The sequence below is a fragment of the Folsomia candida genome, unplaced genomic scaffold (genome assembly GCF_002217175.1).
Source record: "Folsomia candida strain VU population unplaced genomic scaffold, ASM221717v1 Fcan01_Sc001, whole genome shotgun sequence".
NCBI lineage: Eukaryota > Metazoa > Arthropoda > Collembola > Entomobryomorpha > Isotomidae > Folsomia > Folsomia candida.
The window spans coordinates 22,028,483-22,049,306 of NW_019091193.1; the positions used below are offsets into that span (position 1 = coordinate 22,028,483).

At 38.0% G+C, this 20,824-nt stretch overlaps 1 protein-coding gene across 5 annotated transcripts in view; it reads right to left on the bottom strand.

Annotated features, from left to right (window-relative positions):
- Window positions 1-15,124, bottom strand: part of LOC110844244 (zinc finger protein chinmo) — a 29,830-nt gene extending 14,706 nt beyond the window's left edge. For 4 of the 5 annotated variants that reach the window (XR_004835138.1, XM_035852919.1, XM_035852908.1 and 1 more), the window contains exons 1-2: window positions 14,432-15,124; window positions 13,850-14,359 (exon numbers count right to left, since the gene is read on the bottom strand). The gene's annotated coding sequence lies outside the window, so the exon portion shown is untranslated. Of the gene's footprint in view, window positions 1-13,849 lie in introns of all 5 variants that reach the window. The other variant, XM_022090401.2, reaches the window with a different exon arrangement.
- Window positions 15,125-20,824: the final 5,700 nt, after the last annotated feature.

Genomic DNA, 20,824 nt, shown 5'->3' on the forward strand with positions numbered 1-20,824 from the left:
TTTGCTCCATTAATGGTGAATACACGTATTCGTTATTCTGAGGAAGCTTGCATTGTTTGTGGAGAAAGCAGGGATCAATTATTGAATGGACATTGCCACCCATGCCAGTCTGGATGCTTGCTGAAATGTCCACGTGTAATATTAATGTCCATAGCTCATTGCGTATGCTTCCATTGCTGAATGCGACAATAATGCTGACCGAGTTTATAATTCAATGCATGACGTATACCCATTTCAAACGATGGAAATTCACAGATTCACATGTATTTAAATATTGTTTTCGAATATTATGAAGTATGAATCGTTTGGTTTTGGTTATTATGATGGGACTATTGTCAGGCAATAATATCGTTGTAAACTATTCACTTTTAGCAATACAGTCGGTAACCGGAAAAAATCACCTGGAAAAAATCACCCCGGAAAATATCTCCCGGAAAGAATCTCCAATGGAAATAATCCCCTATGAAAGAATCTCCTATGGAAAAAATCACCAGTGGACAAAATCACCATCGGAAAAAATCCCCAAATTAATAAATTATAGATTTACTTAGTAAATTTTACTTCAAATAATGCAACTCTTATTTTTCACTCTATATATGTGCATATTTGTACATACATACATACATACATATGTATGTTCATACATATGTACATATGTTGTATGTGCATACATGCATACTTGTTAATCTTAAGCTCGATTGTTTTTTAATATGTTGTACCACATGAGTGAAGAAGAACCACAAGATATTTTGATGCCATATTTACATTCCGGCAAAGGGTTTAAAACCCTAGAATCATCGCCTTCAAGCGCTCGTCAAAAATTCTAGTTTGTTAGGATTTTGAAAATATGTGCAGCATTGTACATACTCAGGTTCTCATATCAAATGCTTTATAAATTCAACTTTAGGAAACTTTGATCGTTCCCTGGTCAGCAGATTTTGCAAAAATATTAAAAATGAAAAGATTTGAGTTTGATATCGAGTTATCTTAGACTACAAAAGTCGAAATTTAGAATAGCATACAGTGAAGACTTCCTCCTGAGTATGTACATATGTATGTACATAAAGAACGTCCGGGAATGAATGGGAATGCGCGCTCTAGCGAGTATATTGACAAATCAATAAACCCGCGAACTATAATAATTTAAATTTCTGAAAGCCCACTTCATTAGGGTCAATTTGGTATATCACTCTTAAATTTCAAAAATGGATAAGGGTAGAAGAAGCTTGTTTGAAAGGGAGCTGTTAGCAAAACGAGTGATGGAGTTCTACAACACGACAGCCAACCGAGACTCCAAGGTGACCTAGAACTTTTTTAAGCAGGAAGGAATTCCAAGTTCAAATGTGTATTCCTACATAAAAAAGTTCAAGGATTCCGAAAATGTGCAATTCAAGAAGCCAGCTGGTCGTCCGGCGAAGCTAGCGACCACTCGAGTGAAAAATAGAATTGACAAAATTTTCAAAACCAAGCCATCAACGTCAGTAGCTGTAGCTGCCAGGAAAGTCAAAATTTCCAAAAGCTACCTGGGGGAAATTAAGGTCCATAAATTAGGAATCAAAGCAAGGACCAAAAAACCTGCACCAAATTACAAGCCCGTACAAGAAAGTCGGATCAAGGATTGCTGTCAAAAATTGTTGAAGAAAATGCGTGGAAAAGTAGTGATCCTGGATGACGAAACGTATGTTCCGGTTGACCCTTCAAATCTTCCAGGGCGTCATTTTTTTCATAGCTCGGATCCCTCTGAAGTGGCTTATGAAGAAAAAGTACGAAAAAAAGACAAATTTCCAAAGAAATATTGCATTTGGCAATGCATCTCCAGTCACGGACATGTATCAGACCCGGTAGTTCTCGAAGGGAATATCAATCAAGATATTTATCTGAAAAATTGCGTCAAGGCTGGATTGGAAGCATTTATTAATAGGTTTCACAAAAATGATAAAGTTTTGTTTTGGCCTGACCTCGCCACTTGTCACTATGCAAAGAAAGTGACCGAGTACCTCAGAAAGAAAAATATTGATTTCGTACCAAAAGATATCAACCCACCTAATGTACCCCAACTCCGCCCAATCGAAAAATTCTGGGCACGTTCTAAGTCAGTATACTCCCGGCTTCAAGATGTGCCTGACACCTTTCGAAAATTCAAAGGACGATGGAAGAAAATCACCTCGGAAGTGGCAAAAACTTCGGGAAAAAATTTAATGAAAAATCTTCGCAAGAAAATCGAACTAGTCGCCAACGGGGGTGTGGCGGCCTTAGCTATTAATTAAATTATGTAGGTACGTATTTGGTATTATACATATGCAAAAAGTTTAAAATTCCGATAACTCATTGTGATTTTATGACCACATTTTCAGACCATTCCCATTCATTCCCGGACGTTCTTTATATGTATATAGAGTGTAAAAATATGTAAGAGTTACATGAATTCAACGCAAGCTGACCACTCTATTTCTATATTGTTTGTAGTAAATCTATAATTTATTAATTTGGGGATTTTTTCCGATGGTGATTTTGTCCACTTGTGATTTTTTCCGTAGGAGATTCTTTCTATAGGGGATTATTTCCATTGGAGATTCTTTCCGGGAGATATTTTCCGAGGTGATTTTTTCCAGGTGATTTTTTCCGGTAATCATACAGTCAATCATCTCTGCACGAATTATAGCAATAATTATCAGCCAATGGCTAAACTAAAACATCAAATGTTTAAAGATTACAGATAAGTTGAGATGATTGAAAATCCAGTCCTATGCCACTTATTTTGGAATTAATCATCCAATACTTCTTTCCTTTCTCTTCCAGATTTTCATAAACAATTGTAACTGTTAAATTTTTAGTTTTATCCGATCCCTATAGATTTCTCCATTACTTTTGGTGAACGATATACATTGTAGGATTGTTCCAACTGTTGAGGCGATTTAATGAACACCTCTCCAATGAAAGTGAGCATTAATCATTAAATAGGCATACGTATGTATGTATACCGGAGCTACATTCACTATGCATACACATAGTGTCACTACATATAATGTCACTAGAGTCTCGCTGGAGTAACCCATTATTGAATATCTTTCAAACTATTGGTTTCAGCAGTTGTGCCAATTCATATACCACTTCCAAGCAAGTTATACACCTTCTCTCAAGGTTTGGCAAACATGCATAAGATAATTACCTCCTGGCTGTTTAACTTTTCGTCTATAATAATCTTCCAAGTAAATTAAATCCTCCTTTGTCGTGTTATTAAGACACGTTCGAGAAGAAGGAATAGCATTATAGCAGCACACGTAGCCGCGGAGCACACTGCATTACACATTATCATATTCGTTTATTTATGAGCAATAATCGCTACTTGAAGATTCTTAGAGGGAAATGAATACGTAAGCGCACCAATTTATTTCCAAAAATATATGCACACATGCGTATGTGTTTACTACTGCGTATGTACTTACGTACACCATTCACCACCAGCCATCCATCCACCACACTGTAATTTATTTTGCATTTTGCATTCAATTGAATTCCTCCACGCACAAGCAAATGAAACGGCTAAAAAATAGGTCTAGGTCGTATTATTCTCAACCACATTTTACTCTGGCAAGTTTAATATCCATTGCCAAATATTGCTTTGGGAAATGTGTGTCATGAAGGATGCTGGCAGTTTTACAGTGTCATTTTTGGAATGCAGTTAATGATATGTTTCGATCACGTCTTGTGAAACATGTTACAATTAAATAAAGGCATTGCTTTTTTGGGAAGCCATATGAGAAAGTTGCAAACAATATTTGCTGCATTTTAGCCAGTAGAAACTTTGCTTATAGAAAAAATTTGCTGCAATTTTCCATTTGTTGTTGTATAATACTTACGTTGATATATGAATTTATATATGTTTACGTATAGTTTGAGATAGATTGTGATTATTTGTGATAAACAAGAAATTGATTTTCTGCTATGTGAAACTTTAAATAATAAATGTTCTACCAGTCAATAGTTGTCTGCTCACAAACGCATTCATAATTTTTAAGTATTTTTATGCAAGACTCCCAACTGCAAAAATTGGACTGGATGACATTGTTATCCTTCACTTGTTTATTTCCTTGAGGAATAAAATCATGGTCATTGTTGCCGTTTTGTCATATCGCATAGCGAATTGTGTATACCTGCAATTGCTGCTTGACCCTCTCCAACAAACAACGCGCATTTCTTGGCCACAATGTCACCTTATATGCAATTACGTTTATGTACAATGTAAATATGCATCTAAATAAATAATCAGGCTGTGAGGATAGTGTAGACAATCGATAATAAAATCTTGCATTTTTAAAATTAACATCTGCCTTTGGCTTCGAGTTGTTGTGGGCTGTACACGACTAATTTTAAGACTGCATTTTCTTTAATTTCTTAATGGGAAGGAAATCTAAATAAGAAGTCATAAACTAAGCCCAATAATAATAGTAGAAGATGGTTGCATTTGCATTTATTATGACACTACATAGAATTGAAGAGAATGCACTTTGGGGTGGACACCTTTAAAGTATTTACCAGTTTCAAAGTATCAAAATTAATGTCAGCCATCAGGAGGTAGGTTACTTCTACGTATATATGATTGAAAAGCACTTCACATACTTTTTGACACCCAATTGTTTACACTGTCAGATGCAGGCACGGTGAGTCAATAAGCTGGCGTTATTATATCTTCCAGCCCATTTGGGTTGAAGTGCAGGTGAATAAGTGATAAACCAATCCGAACGCATTAAACTTTGCACATCCACGAAAACAAACATGACGTGTTCTTATTTATGATGCGTGTATGCATGTAGTATGGAGCAGTATATGGTAGAGAGCAAATTAAAATAAAACGTGAGGACATGATAAGTCGCCGGGTAATGGCGATAAGACAAAAATGCAACGCAAGCGAGCACCAACAAACACGAAAATTAGTACATGGAGCCAGAGCTCCAACGGAATAAATAATCATTTATTTTTAATAGTAGCAAGTCGGGCTACTTCAGATTACTGAATTATTATGTCCACTTTTCCGTCATTCACTCTGACACTGCATAACTACATAAATGCTCCTGTAAGCTGAGTCAAGTATTTATTTGCCTAAAGTTAGTTTCTAACTTTGTTTATCTACGTACGCACGTTTTGTTTTACTCGGCGTATTTCCCTTTTGTTCAAGATTTTCAAATCATGAAACATGAGTGACACGAAATGAAATATGCTACTGTTATCGCGATGGAAGTGCGTGTATTGACACCTCTGCACAATTCTTTCTTCATCTAGATAGTTGTTTCAAAAACTATATTTTTTAGATGGATAAAATAATAAATGTTCATCTTATTTATTACTTATTCACGTAAACCCGAACCGATCGTCGAGGATTGAGTAGGAATTAATTGAGTTTGTTTTTTGTGTCACTGCGACACGTACGAATGCAAAGTCTAGAAAACCCAAATGTCGCCACAACATTCAGTTTTGCTTGATCCATTGGAAGATAAAGGTGTAGGAATTACGAAAGCGAATACGAGAGCTAATATTCTATGTGTGCTATTTCTATTTGCGTCGAGCTTTGAGACTATTGACAGATATGCATGCACGGGCCGTGCATCTGGAAATAAATGAGGGTGATGAGACGAGATCCAGTAAGCTGAAGAATAGCAAGAATGGAGATAAATTCGCCCACGACTGAATTGATAAACAATACAAAGCGCCATGCTACTTGCAGGGAGTTATTCACGTGTTTTTGGTATAAGGTCTCTCAATGCAAATCACTCTGAGCTGTAAGTCTGGATTGAAAGAGACAAAGTGAATGCAAGGTTTAAAACTTTTAACTCGGTAGAACTGCATGCGTTGCTCTATCACCGCACAATATTATGACGGAAATGTGCTAAAATTAGAACAATAAGCTTAAATATTATATACATGCCAATGATTGAAATGTTAATCAGAAAGTTAAAACTTGAAATTAAGTGGTAACAATTAACCCTGAATTGTACTATAAAAGAAGTTTTTACAAAGTCTTCGTGTGCGAAAGTTGTCTATTAATATTTTCCCGTCAGCCGCTTCTAGTCACACTTACATATTTTGCACGTAATTCATAATGGGATCTCTAAATACCAATCTAATCTTCACTTAGAATTCAGAATCCAGTCACTAAATAGATATTAATGCAGACTTGCAAATCCTCGATCCATCTTTTTTCGTCTCGGATCGTCTACCTACATTTACTTAGTGTGCCCACTCGACTCGTTGCAAATATCCAAATGTCTGTGCTCCAGCAGCTTAATTTGCATATAAAAATTGACCAGATTTGGTTGGTTACCAACTGAACCAACTAACCTAAAACGTTGTTGTGCCCAGTACTGCTGCCTAGAAGCTCCACCTGGATAAGGTGAGATCGCGAAGAAGATTTTCTGGCATCGTCTGGGTGCAATCAATGTCTAATTGTAAGAGTTACTGGAACTTGCTCATCATTTAACACGGGACAGTTATTGAGTCTAGATTTACGAATGCCGCAATTATCAGAATGTTGTTGCATGAATGGACTAGACTTGTTGAACAATTTGAATTTACACGTATTTAAAAACAAGTTTTCTGACAAAAAATCATGTACTTTTGGTAGAAAAGAGTATAAGTCAGTACGAAAGACATATACCTACCAAGGAGTGCACATGTTGCAATAATTTATGTAACGTAACATAATGTACGTAGAAAACTGCTAACTCCCACCATTTGGAAGCATTGCCAGCAACTAGATTTTGCAGTACTGCATTTAGAATTTTAGCTTTCACACAAATCGTTACTCTTTCGTTTGTCATAAATATCTGCACCCTGTCCACACATTTTCTTTAAGTAAAAATTCTCTTAGAAGGTCGGAGCATTTCCTCCAGTGATTTAAAAAGGACATCAAAATTTTCATAGTACCACATTTATTGATATTTATTCCGAGTTGTCCACTTCATGACAATAACTTAATACATACTCGCATGAATATTTTAGGCAACCCTATTCTTGGAAGAAACAATACAGCCAGCACCAAATGCAAATATACGAATCCTTAGATGCATACATACGTACCTACCAAGTGCATAATGAATACGCGAACCGCTACCTGACGCCACGTTACAATCGTCGTAATGTACAAAACTGTTGCAGCTTTTAACGCAGCATCACAGCCCATCCCACAATCACTACCAACTATTTAGTACCAAGTGGCACTGTAGTACCGTGACCAAATCTGCTGCGTAATTTCTTGATGCAATATCACATCACAAAAGTGCAAGGCTACAACCATCATGATAATCCATGCCTATGACTTTATCTCCCTTCCATCATCACCATCGATGCATAAGGAGGCATGCAAAAATACATCCCCCAACCTAACCACTCCACCTTGAATGCATCATCAGCCCTCAGTTTTTCCACTATCCTTCCACTTTTACAAAACTAGCAAAATCTTCTCAGTCCTCAATCTCCATTTGCTATGCAGCGAAACCATGAAGCGTGAACTAAACTGGAGTTGTTTACCATGTAGTAAAGCCACCACGAAATCAATGCATATTATGCAGCAACCCGTGTATGCTCATCCTTTGTCTACTTTTTCACCATCGTCATCTCATATTATCTTGGAAAATGTTGATTGCAGCAGCAGGTAGTAGCTGCAGATCTTCCTACCACTGCTTCTCTTCATCCGAGTAAACAATACGCGCAGGAAGCATTTAAAAGATAAGAAAGAAATACAGCAAAATGTGATGAAACCGACGGAACAAGTGCACTTTTTACATGCTTCATGATGAACCATGTTGATTGCAATGAACAAACTCATCGCTGAGGTTTTTTATTTCACGAATACACACAAATGCAGTTGTTGCATTCCGTTCTAGCAGAGTAATGGCAACATTGTTGTCTTCCTCTAAAGTTCACAAACTTGAACTTTTATAACTGATGGCGACCAAGCATAAAAATTTGACGAGTTTTCGAGAACAGGTGCAGCTTTTAGAGAGGAAATTATTTTTATAATCATCACGTATTGCATAATAATGGCAATGGCATCAGCAAGTGCAGCATCCTTTTTCCGCTAGCTTATTTTTCACGTGCTTTACAGATTTGTTGCAGGAGGTATTGGAAAAGCGTTATTTAAAAAACCTTACTTTTTTAGCGAAAGCATTTCTGTATGGAAAAAAATCCTTTAAAGTTGTACGTAATTTTTAAAAATAATTGCCAGAAACAAAGCCAACATCATTTATTAACAGTTTGCCCCAAATGCATTGGGCTTTTTGCGAGCAGACTAATCGTTAGAAATGCTGATGCAGTGACATAGACAGTGATAGATATTCAACGGATAGGCAAGCACAACAACAGATTTTAGAATTAATGTGTCTGCATGTCCTGTACCAGTTGCCAAAAAGAATTGGTCGTATAGTTCATCCATGTAAGTAAAATCCCGTCCGTCGTGTGGTGAATGTTGGTGGTCGTACGTAGTAAAGTTTGTACTTATGTGGATGGAATCGTTGCTGCGGAGAGTGCATTCGCAGCGCATCGATAAATGAAATAAAAGTGAGACCGTGTGCTCCGTTCCTGTTATTCGCATCGCATTTGCAAGGAAAATGGGATGATGTTATGCATACATTTCAGTACGCTTGCCTCCCTCTCGAAATATGTGATGCAGGAGGTTTGCATAGTTTGCGTAGCTTTTCTGGCCCTTGTCTCACATTGCACCTGCAACCCACACTTTATTTGCGGAACAATGTTATCAAGTTGACGACGACGCGTTGTTCATAATGATTACATATCTCTGCACTGTGTGTGCACTAACCTTCCTACTTGCCACATCACTAATGGAGTTTCTGCATGGTTTGGGCTGGGAATACTGATGCCATGTTTTTTTGCTGCGATGCGAATGAATTCACTGCTGCGACTGCAGTATTTCCTTTCCATTTATTACTTTTGAGAACTACACGAGTCTTGTCAGCATTTCTTCTTTGCACAAAATGAACTCAGCCAAGCAAGAAAATCGGAAGAGTCATCCTGCTCCATGACGTGAAAGTCTAACTAAAATGTTGCTAGTTCTACCTATGGATAGACGTGCACATGTTGTTACGCTGTGTGTGAATAAATGGGGAATATGCATGCAAGTTGAGACGAAACGCACAAGTTGGAATCCATTTTTTGAGTGTGTAATATTTAAATTGACAATTTTTTCATCCACCGCTGCGGTTTTTCTCCGTCTTTCTCTTTGTGTGGGTGGGTAAATGTACGTACGAGTTGTGTACGGATAGAACATATAGCGCATATAATTCCATGGTTGTGGGATTGCGAAATATTTGGTCCTTGGTGATGCACGCATCCAAGAAGACGAGAAAAACAAGCTTCATTTTCTTCCATCCATCTCTGCTATTGAGCAATCCCTCCCTCATCACATTTCGTTCATGGTGTAGCAAATTTTTGTGAGAAAGGCTGATGCATGCATGTACGTGACGTGAGCTTTTACTGGACTAGAAAAAACAGGGGATGCAATAAAGGAATGGAATATGTGTGGTAGCAGAACATTGCTCGTCGTACCAGAATATGAGCCGAGTCAGTAATAAAACCAAAGTCTCTCAACATAAACTACTTTTGTTTGTTGCAAAGCTCACTCGTGCAAAAAATATGCGTAGTTTGTACTTTTTTAGGAGGGAGCACAAACGCCGAGGTATCAGTCGTACCGCACCCAATCTAATTCTATTTACCTATAGCTTTCCTATCAAAACCGTTCCGTAAGCAGGTCTCCAAGCCTAACCATTGCAGAGCATACAGCATATTATTATATGCTTATTATATATTCTACATATTGTCATAATAAACCCTACATAATGATGTTGACAAACTTGGACAAATTCAACGGTTCAAAGAATGCAATCGCCAACGTTCATTCGAGCTGCATGTTGTTGTTGCTGAATTTAGTTTTAAGTGTATTTTTTTGCATGCTCTCTTAAAATGTGGTTGCATTATTATCAGAACAACAACCATCATCACCAGATTCAGTCGCATCGTCTTTATCTCATCTCATCTCACTCGGCACATCACTGAATTCACACATCTCTCTCTTCTTGAGACTCAAACTCATCCAAGCGAGGACCAAAACTTGGAGTGTGTGTGTAATAGCCTCCATTCTGCCCATCCATCCATCCATCCACTCTTCTAAATAAATGCACAAACATGCAGTTCTGGTACATTCAGCTTTATGTAAGCAGCACTTGAATGGAAAAAAATATTTGCCATGTTTCAATCTCTTCTGCTCTTCTGCTGCTCAGGGCCGTATGACTTTTCCGAGGAATGAAAATTGTGTAGTTGCATGCATAATATGTACCAATTGTACGACGACCATCATCACGAGAACCAATCCTGCGTTGAAAAATATATTAATGTCACTACACATAAATGTGCAGATGCTCGAGTTCAAATTCATATGTAAATTACTAGGTTGGCGCAATATGTGCACAAGAGTACACCTTTGATTTATTGCATTTTATTCGCCCTAACAAAAAACAGGATCTGCTGATGCAACGTTCGTATTATTATGTAAAGGTCTTATTGGCATGCATCTGCTCGTATTGAATTTGCAGATTCTGTACCTACAATCACTACTACATGTTACATTATTTAGTCGCTAGCACGGCATAAGTTGAGCGTTGGCGGAGCAAATATGTATGCATGCTCGTTAATGTGCCATTAATATTCGCACTCAAGTCGCGATTATTTAACAAAAACCATAGAGCGTTGACTGTGTATATGCATGTAGTGCATTTCGTTCCCGTCATGACAGTGCAAGCAAGCAACAAACTGCGTTCTACCAGAATAATAATGAGAGAATCGGAATAAATGAGCGTGTACTAATGCAAGTACATTTATACATAGCTGCATGTGTATGTATGGCTGCATGAGAAATCGTAACAATGAGGATTTGCCATTTGCCAAAAATTACTTTTGAGGTAGCTTAACCACAGTGCACTGCAATGTAAATTAAATTACAGTAGAGAGAGAATGAAGGTCATGTTAAACAGCATTTAAGCGGCGTGTGTGTGTGGGGGTTATTTTCTTATTCCTCCTACGTACATGCAGGCAATTTAGAGAATGGGAAATTAAATGTATGTGTAGTGTATGTACTATTTAAGAAAAGTATAGTCTTGTTGAGGTGCATTTCGCTTATTGTGCAATATGTACTGCACATGTGCAAAATGTGCTCTAGATCATGTGTGCATATTTCCTTTAGTGTGAAACACATCCCGATTATGTGTATTTTACTATTTTATCCATGCACGTAGTATGCTTAGGTAATAGATATTTCGAGTACGAATTTAATTTATTTTGAGTTTAAATACTAATACTGCCATCTGCGTGCAATATAGCTATAATGTGCACTATACGTACTATGCATATGCCATATCGTTAATCGTTAATATATCGTATGCAATCCATTATGCAGCAGAGCATTGTGAAGTATTTGTTTATTTAACTGCGAGTTACGTATCAAAGAAGAGCAGGACAACAATTCAGCGTCAATTCGTGGTTGTGTTTAACTATTCCACACAATGTGATAATGCAGGGCTGTTGTACGAAGAACAGTCTGCCGTCCACTTGGACCTTTTTTGGAAAAATGCAGACGATTGACAGATAAATAAATAAAGTATGGATTTGTACAGACCGATGTGTAAATGGCACACAATGACACAAGTCCATAAGAGATAGATCAAAACATAACAAGAAGTAGATAGATGCACATACATACTTATTTAAGTTAGGTAAAGTATATAATTCGAATAATTGTTTTCCATTTTCCCGAAATTTTCTAGAGTTAGAAAATTAATTAACATTACCGCCTTGATTCAAATACTTGCAGAGCGTGGCTTTCTCAAACAATTAATATTTCCACGCCATGTTTTCCATTGGATTGTTATTCCCAAGAAAATTCAATATTTTACTATTTTATCAAGTACATTTTCTGCACTCAATATGGATATGATTCGATCGCTATTCGCTATACTAACTCACGCCCCTTCTTGTTTGCACTTCTTACGTTGTTACAGGAAATGCGAATATGGCAAATAATAATAACAAACTTGCCCGTTTCTTAGAATGGCAATTGCCATTGTAAAACAATCCTCGAGTATAATGGAATTGACACACACACACACATTATGCATGGCATTATTTTCCTTTTAATTAATGAATGCACGTATGTATGTATCTATGTATAGGTGCATAGCTGGCCCACGGTTTACATACATATGTACACAAGCTGAAAAATTTACACTGCCGAACAATCATCAAAATTACTTTCGTAGTTATGTACGCGAAACACATGCTGCATGGATAAATGCATCAATTTAAAGTATGTAAGAGATAGAAATAGCAGACATTCCTGCTTCACCCAAATTTATCTCTCTGCGTGCAAACATCATAATAATAACTGAGATAATTATTGAAATTTCGCAATGAGATAAGCCCACCACAATAATAATCCAGCCTTAGCGGATTTGACATTCACGCACACACCCATGTGCAGGTAGTTTTGTTTTGTTGGGTATAGGCCGTAAGTTAAGTAAGTATACAAGTAGGTACCAATGTTGATTTTTGTTTTGGGAGGGATGGTGGTGGGGATGTCATACGGCCTTTGTCGTGGTTGGGAGTTGGGTGGTCAATCGATACTGCTCTGACCTGATGGCACGTGCACCCACAGAATCGCATCGCACCGCTCCTTTCTCCGTTCGTAATCAATCACTAAGCCATGCAACTCCACCAAATACTCAGCTTGCGCTCTGCAGTGAACCAAACCCTGGAAATTTATCCGGGACACAGACACATTCACAGAACGTACAATAATACGTACGTACCTTCTTCGAGCACAACACAACTTCGCATCGGCACGAGGCATGTTGCAGGGCCGTCGTTGTCGTCCCGTCGCCATGAGTTATGCATCCATCGTATAGTTAAATAGCTATATGAATTACAGCGGATACAGTCCATGCAGTATGCAGAGAAGAATGTGGAAATCTCGGATTCTACCGTCATTTGGGAATGGCGGAAATTTGGTGGCAGGAAGAGATTGACATGGGGCGTGGAGCATCCCATAATTTTATCGCCACCACCCCCACTTCAACTCGAACAAAGACTTTTGGCTGATTATCGGAGCTGAGTTGAAGTTGAGTGCAGTGCAATACGCAGTTTTATTCGAGGTTCGGAGAGAAAGCTGGGAGAAAGTCGGACTGGGTCGGTTCCCTGTTTACCCAACTCACACGGGCGGACGAAACTCATATCTGGGTGCATTTTAACTTGCTGGTGGTGAAAGCAGAGAAAGTAGGAGTGACGCAAATTGTAAATAAATTCTGCTCCACTCCATACCACCGAGTAATGCGCACTTCTCCACACAATGTTGGTGGATAAGTACCTATCAACTGCACTGCGAGGGTATACACATATGCGGTCGGGCGGGCGGGCGGGTGGCGAGCGTAGTAAGTAAGGAAAGCACGGAAGTACGAAGAGAGAAAGACCCCACTTTTACTATGCTCACTCAAACCCACCAGAACTCCTCCGTGTTGCAGAAGAAGAGACTCCAATTACCTAAGTAAACATGCATGTACTCCCATGAACTGCTCCAGACAGGTAGCTACATAGCTTACCTACTTCTATGAATGCTGCTATTTTTACTTTTCAGATTATTCCTCCTATTATTCCTATCATTGTGGCTGGTGGCTCTCAAAACCAGAAACTGACCACTTATCATGCACAACTGGGTTCATGTTCCGGAAGAATTTAGAATTCCATGCGTTTCTCTCGGTCAAAAATGTGAAAAAAGGCATGCAAAATTAATTACCTTCTAAGGAACCGATGCTCCGGTGTCATTTAGCTGGGAACTTGAAACCCACTTGTTTAAAGTAAAATCCACTGAGAAAGTTTCTTCCCGAATCAAAAAGCCGTCGTTTTTTTCTCTATCTCTTCGTACGAACGAGTCCAGCTCTTTGCCTTATCTCCTGACTTTCCCACAGCCAAAGCTGCATAAAATCAAGTCACTAGCCAAAGCTTGCCTGCACCTCGTGGTAGCACCCACTCCACATGTACATAACCCCTCCAACGTCATGTTGGAGTAGAATAAAACTCACACTTTTGTACTTTCTTCGATGATTAATTGTACGCTAATAAAGGGGCACAGTTTGTAATAGCACTTTTCTTGCAGAAATTATTTTCGGAAATGTTTTTGTCACAACAGCAGAGTTGAATAAAATTTGTGATTTCATGTGTCTGTCCCGAGCACATGAAATATGGATGCGATGACCAGCATCAATTATAAATCAAGGATATTGCATGAAAACCAATACCCATAAATCTGTAAGAAAATCCAAATCATGTAAAACATAAATTCATGTACTTACATATTTATATGCTTTTTTGTATATACCTATTTGAATGTTTCTAGCACGTGCAAATACAAAATTTGCCAAAAAAAATTGATAGCACGAACGAGCACATCCACCTTTAATACACCATTTACCACCAGGATTTGAACTTTTAATGTCTTTTCTTATTTTTACACGTCTTGTACTTTTCCGAGTTTTAGCCCAGAAGAAAATTGTTTCTGGTTGTGAGCGGGCCGAATAATAAGGCTCAAGCGAATTCACAATTAAAAATACAATGTAACATAGATGAACCAATATAATGTTAATTCTTTATGTAGTCGTAAAAATTATGTAACAATTAACTCTTGCGTTTTTGTACTAGAAGGGTTACACTACTTGAACAGTCCTCACTCTTGAAGGATCGAGTCCCCCTTTCGGTGCGGAGATTGAACTATGCTCCAGCTACGGAAGATAACTTTCCAGAAAGGGTCGAAATTGAAGTATTGTTCAGGAGATAATTTTGAAGTCGGAGCAAATGACAGCAGAATAATAAGAAAATGAGTTGGTTGATAAAATAATATGCAGTAAAGTAATGAGACGTGGTAGCGGAGAGCCGTGTGTGTATGATGCTGGATGGTAGGTAGATAGGTTTATAATAGGTAGCCTACTAGCGTAGTAGTAGTGTGCTTCTCGTCCTCGAGTTGTACGTAACTGCACTGCACTGAATGAAAGTGATCTGGCAAAAACAGTTTGCACTCCAGTGCGAGCGAGAGAATGGAGCCCCCACGCTGCACCCACACCTACCAGTATTTGCAAGGATTCCCCCAACACACTGTAGAAAATCTGCCCCGCAAAGTTGGACAAACCATTTCACGCGAAAAAGTTATAAATCCTCAAAGGAGTTTAAGACTTTGCGTCATGAGAGTATTATAACTCTCTGAAAAGTCAAACTGTGCATTAACAAATGGGGGTTAGAAGAAGCTCCTTTTATAACTTGTTAACCAATTTTTCAATTATTGAATTAGATCTACTATACGTGGTTGTATATTCTTGTTCTGGTCGAACTGAATAACATAACTCATGCCCGAAATATTATCAATCCGCCCCTATTCTAAAGTATACTGCCATCATTACCATCCAGCTGCTTCAAACCGAAAAATTAAAGGTCACAGCTTTCAAGAATTTCTTATGTATGGATAGAAAAATAAAATTAGGAGAAATTATCCTCCAAATCTTGAATTTGCTTTACATCTCTAATGAAGCTTTGTCTATAGATGTAATATCAATTTCTTTTTACCTATCAAATTTCCTCAAATTTTATTTTTTTGCCGCACCTAAGAAAACCTCGAAAGTTTTGCCGTTAAGTTTCTCTTAAATGATTTTCTGAAATATAGTCTTTATATTTTGCTTATTTTTTAAGCTGTCAAGTTTGCAATAGGGTTGGCCAAATTTTCAGCCATATTTTCTAATGTGCAACATGCTGCACTCCCTCCTCAACCACCACCAGCAGCAGTTTCAGCGTGGCAATATTATTATCCTCCAAGCCTTTTCTTCAACTCAGATCGCACGGTATCGTTATTGGAAGAACGCGATGATGGTGGTGGTACTATGTGTACCAGCAAAAGCGATAGGACTGCATTGTGGATGGAGGGAGATGTGCAAATAATCCTGCCGATATCGAGATCCCATAATATTTTTTTCTTATTATGTCGTTTATATGACTTCAAGCACTTAAACTGCATAGTAGCGAGTGGTTCAGGCAGAATCCCAGCCAGTGGCGTAACTTTGCCTGCAAACGCGAGAGGAAACAGAAATATGTTATTTTTAGTACCAGTATGCAATTCTAATTCTGCCATCGCATTATCTGCTTCTGCCACTGCGTCTGCTGCTAAAATCATGTCGGAAAATTAAACCTGTCGCCCCTGCTCTTTTGTTGGAGTGCATATGGCAGGATGTGAATAAATTGGCAGAAAAGGTTTAGCTTTGTGCTGCTTCTTTCTTTCTTTTGCAATGCGAGGATTATGCTGGATGGCGTTCATAGGTTTTCGACGACTTCTACCTTGGTCTTGACTTGGCAGAGAGCAAAATGAAATAACATTCTCTGGATGTGGTACATACATTATGCAGAGGGGACACATGCCACGCCACAGATTACACAACCATCGCTCTTATCTCGGCCAGTCGCAGTACCTACGAGATGCGTTCTCCTTTCCGTACATGGTTCGCAATGCAATGGAGCATGTACATATGCATTTTTGTTTCAATTTCTCGACTCTGAACATACCAGAAACAAACTTATGAACAGTTACGAAACTATGCAATTTCAAAACTTGTTACTAGTACAAAAACTCAAACAGCATGAACTCTTCCTCCTGTAGTTCTATATATATTAACCGTTTAAAAACGAGGGTTACAAAATATTTTTGAAGTTCTAAGTTAAAACAGTGTCAAAACAATTTATGGACACTCCATCTACGCAACTTGGCATTGGGTGGAGAAGAAAATTATTGAATTGGGACCAAAGCATAAAGTGGATCCCATAAACTTGATTCAGCTTCAGCGCAGTTGCATTCATCGCAGCATTTTCCTGCTTGCTACAGGCACAAGGCATCCAGTCAAGGCAAAAGTTGTTTGGAAATGTACGTGGCGCGGAGTGAGCTACTTATCTAAGCCAAGGAACCCACAGTTAGAACCTGACGGCGAGGTTCCCACAGTCTATAAGCAATAACATCAGGATATATATATAAATATACGTATATTGCACGGGATGACGTACCCTCATAATAGTAAACTGTGCAACTATATGACACCAGTTATACTGCTGCTTGTGCACCGGGTGCTGTGTAACCTTGTAGCAGAATCGGATTGGCGGAGAGAGAAAGTTAGGCTGTTGAGAGAAAGTCCCACCGCCCGTGCCCGGCCCACGCCACCAAAGTCTCTCAATGAGAAATAGGCTCTCCCCTGCAAAATCCCATGGAATAGCAATCCTTACAAGATCGCTCATATATGGCAAAATCCAACCCTTGTTGCACTTCCTTGCTTCCTAGTTGTCGTAGAGCTCTTGTTGTCGGATGGAGAAGGAGAGGTGTGGGTGTGGACGAGGAACATCCAAACATTTCTTTGCAAAATCTTAGTAAATCTTGCAACAAGCTCAGCAAATGATATCAGTTTATTAATTGTATGTCTGATTCATGCCTACCTACCTCGTTTGATGACAATTTAATGTAAAATCAAGAAATATTCTTAGTTTTATTAATACAGACTGACTTTTAATTGGTCCAATCCAAACGTGCTCAGGGAACATGAAGAGGAATCTCTCAGAGTGGGACAGACTATACAAATACATCAACTTTGTAAAAAACGCGTAACGCATAAAATGCACCGTCCTTCCTCCTTTTGTTTTGCAACAATAGAGCTAAACACACTGTGTATACATTTTTGCATCACTACTCTCCCTGCAGCATCACATTGTACATGCATATGCATGTGATTGCGCCTACAAAGTTGGAGTAAAAAGATCTCAGCTAACCTTCATTTTCCCATTCTTGACATTGGCATATTTTGATAAGATATATCGGAACATCATTATAGTCAAAGAATTCTCAGCTCAGATAGATTTGTGCATGAGAAAAATTATAGTAAGTAGTACAGACAAATATATATCCACTTAGCGAGAATATATACTGAATGAATATTATAATAATTTATATATATCTACTTGTAAGTCAGTCGTCCCTGAGTCGTTATCATTTATGGTCAGAACATATACGCGTTTGTCTTACAAATATACTTTGTAAACTGTACTGTACGATGCAATGTGCGCATAGTGAAGGAACAACAGAATCGACTTAAATCTAAGCACAGTTCAATTAAGGGTGAAATTATGAGTCTCAAAAGTCGTGATTTCTTGAAGTTCGCAGGACATACATAAAAGCATAACTTGCTAGATGTGGTCTATTCTTTGTAGTTTAGCTATGTACATGGATGATTGATTATTGATTAGATAGATGTGTAATCTTCATGACAAATCATAGATATGTTTTAATCTATGTAGTTCATAAATTTGGCCAATGTAAATGTTACACAAATTAACGCCGTATTAGTGTTGACCAGCTTCAAGAACCCGGAAGGAAGGAAGACGAGGTTACAGAAACCTGACAAAAAATGCACACTGCCAAACGCAGCACTTTAACGCCACTTGGTGTGGGCAGAACATGTCTTGCTCTTGTTAATACATGCAATTGTACATAATAATAGCGGCGCTATCAGAGCGCCTCTTTTTCCTAACCACGTCGTGTATATAGCGTTGCATCGCAATCGCAAGGCTCTCCAAATGGCACACTTTTCGCTGGTTACAACTACTAATACTAAAACATGTGCGAATGTGCGACTGAGAGTAAATATGTATACGAAGCAACAGCAGCAGCGCAGCATTTTAGTGCTCAAGTATAAAATCGATCATGCACTATAAAGTGCGTACTGATGCATACAGTATATGTGCATACTTATTTTGTGAACATGCTTTTGCCAAACTTGCTGAAATTCCCTTGAAAATGAGTGTTGAGAAGATTCCATCATGTTTATATTCTTATATATACATATTTAGTCTCTTCCAGATTTACAGAACTTAAGGTTAAAATGTGGGACAAGTGGATGTGCTATTTGAGTCCATCATACAACATTAAACATTAACATGTACAATGCAATTTCACAGTTAAATAATTTTACGAAACTGAATGCATATTGATAAGTGCGTACATTGTCGTACACACGTAACTTATTTATGTTTGTGTCAAGTAGCATGTGTGTACATACATATCTATGTACATACAGAACAAATCCAAGTATATGCATATGACACTTTCCCCATTGGATTGTTTGCACACTTTACCGAGAACCGCGTAGTAGTATTATCTTATAATCAGTTATTTAATTGGTATTTACGTAAGTGCATTATTGAACTTGTCAATGTGGATATGTGTGTAACGCGGAATTTCATTTTTCCATTGATTATTTAATACACCACAACACACCAAAATAAAACTTTGGCAATTCAAACTTGTTACAAGTGCACAGCAGTGGTGCTTGTTCAATCTTTTCAATTGTGCCATTTTCATTGTTGCTAGAGCAGAATTTAATTAAAGCCCCAGAATCAATAGCCAGATGCAATAACATGTATTTGACGATGCAAATTCTAATCATTACGACACTTTGCAGATTCTACACGTATGCACGTATGTACGGGTTGCATGTTTCCTATTCGAAAACAGCCTCGTTCGAGATACATTTAACCCAGTTATTCGATCTAATTTTAAACATGACAAAAAGTGCAAGTATGGGAGGAGAGCTAAGAGTGCACGCATTGCAAAACTGCACAAAAACATCTCGAATTAAACTTTTGGAGTACGACTCATCGTCATAAGGCTAGAATTTTCTCGACTTTGCATCTGCATAAGTTTTCCACATTTCTGACGCTGTTAAATAGGCCAGTATTTTACACGTGTTTAAATTTAACATGGATGATCAAAAATCGCTGTAGGGCGTGTGGACGTATGTACGTACGTATATATCAACGATAATGTCACTCTTATATCTCTCACGTTTGCAACCGAAACAAATCTTGAATTTGCAACAAAGCCTGCAATTCTGGTATCAACTAGTAGCAACGAGTTAATAATGTAATAACATCAGTTCATTGCGGATATGATGACAAAGTGCTTTTTGAAAATGTGACTTGATTGACACTGCTCATCCGCACACAATAGAAAAGGAAGTAACTGAAGTAGTGACAAATAAAATGTCATCTGATCTGAGACCAGTGATCTCTCAGCTCAACCACGTCAGTCAAGGTTCGCCTCACTTTGTGTGTCTCATTTTACAGATCCAACATTTGTCGGTGACAAATTGACTACTTTTTTCCGGCTTGTGCACAATTTCAAAAAGTTACAGCCATGAGTCTATGATATCTTTGCATAAAATCAAATTATTATTTCATTACGGGCGTAAAAAAGACGATAAAATGAAATAACTGAAACCGGTGAGTCGACGATAAACAAGTAACTCCCCAGTATTTCATGTAGCGAATAAAGTTAATTTGTCATGATATTCATCTTTCGAATTATTGCACTATTTTAAAGCATATCCAAGTCAAGGGTTACATTCTGCACATGTTACACATAAAGTGGTAGAACCGGTGAAAGATTTTTGCAACGACGCCACAAACATCGCATCGTTCCATCACAAGTACTAGAAAATAATGTTCTTCTTCATGCATTAATTTGTTCCACTCGTTAATACCAGTTCCACACATTCATGTAACTGGATTGATATCATTTGGTCGATGACTACACAAATAGGTGAGAGAGGATCATTAATATAAAAGTAATTATTTTAGGAAATACTCAAAATTTCACCAGTCAGTAACTAAATGTGCATGACATGTTTGGCCATTATAA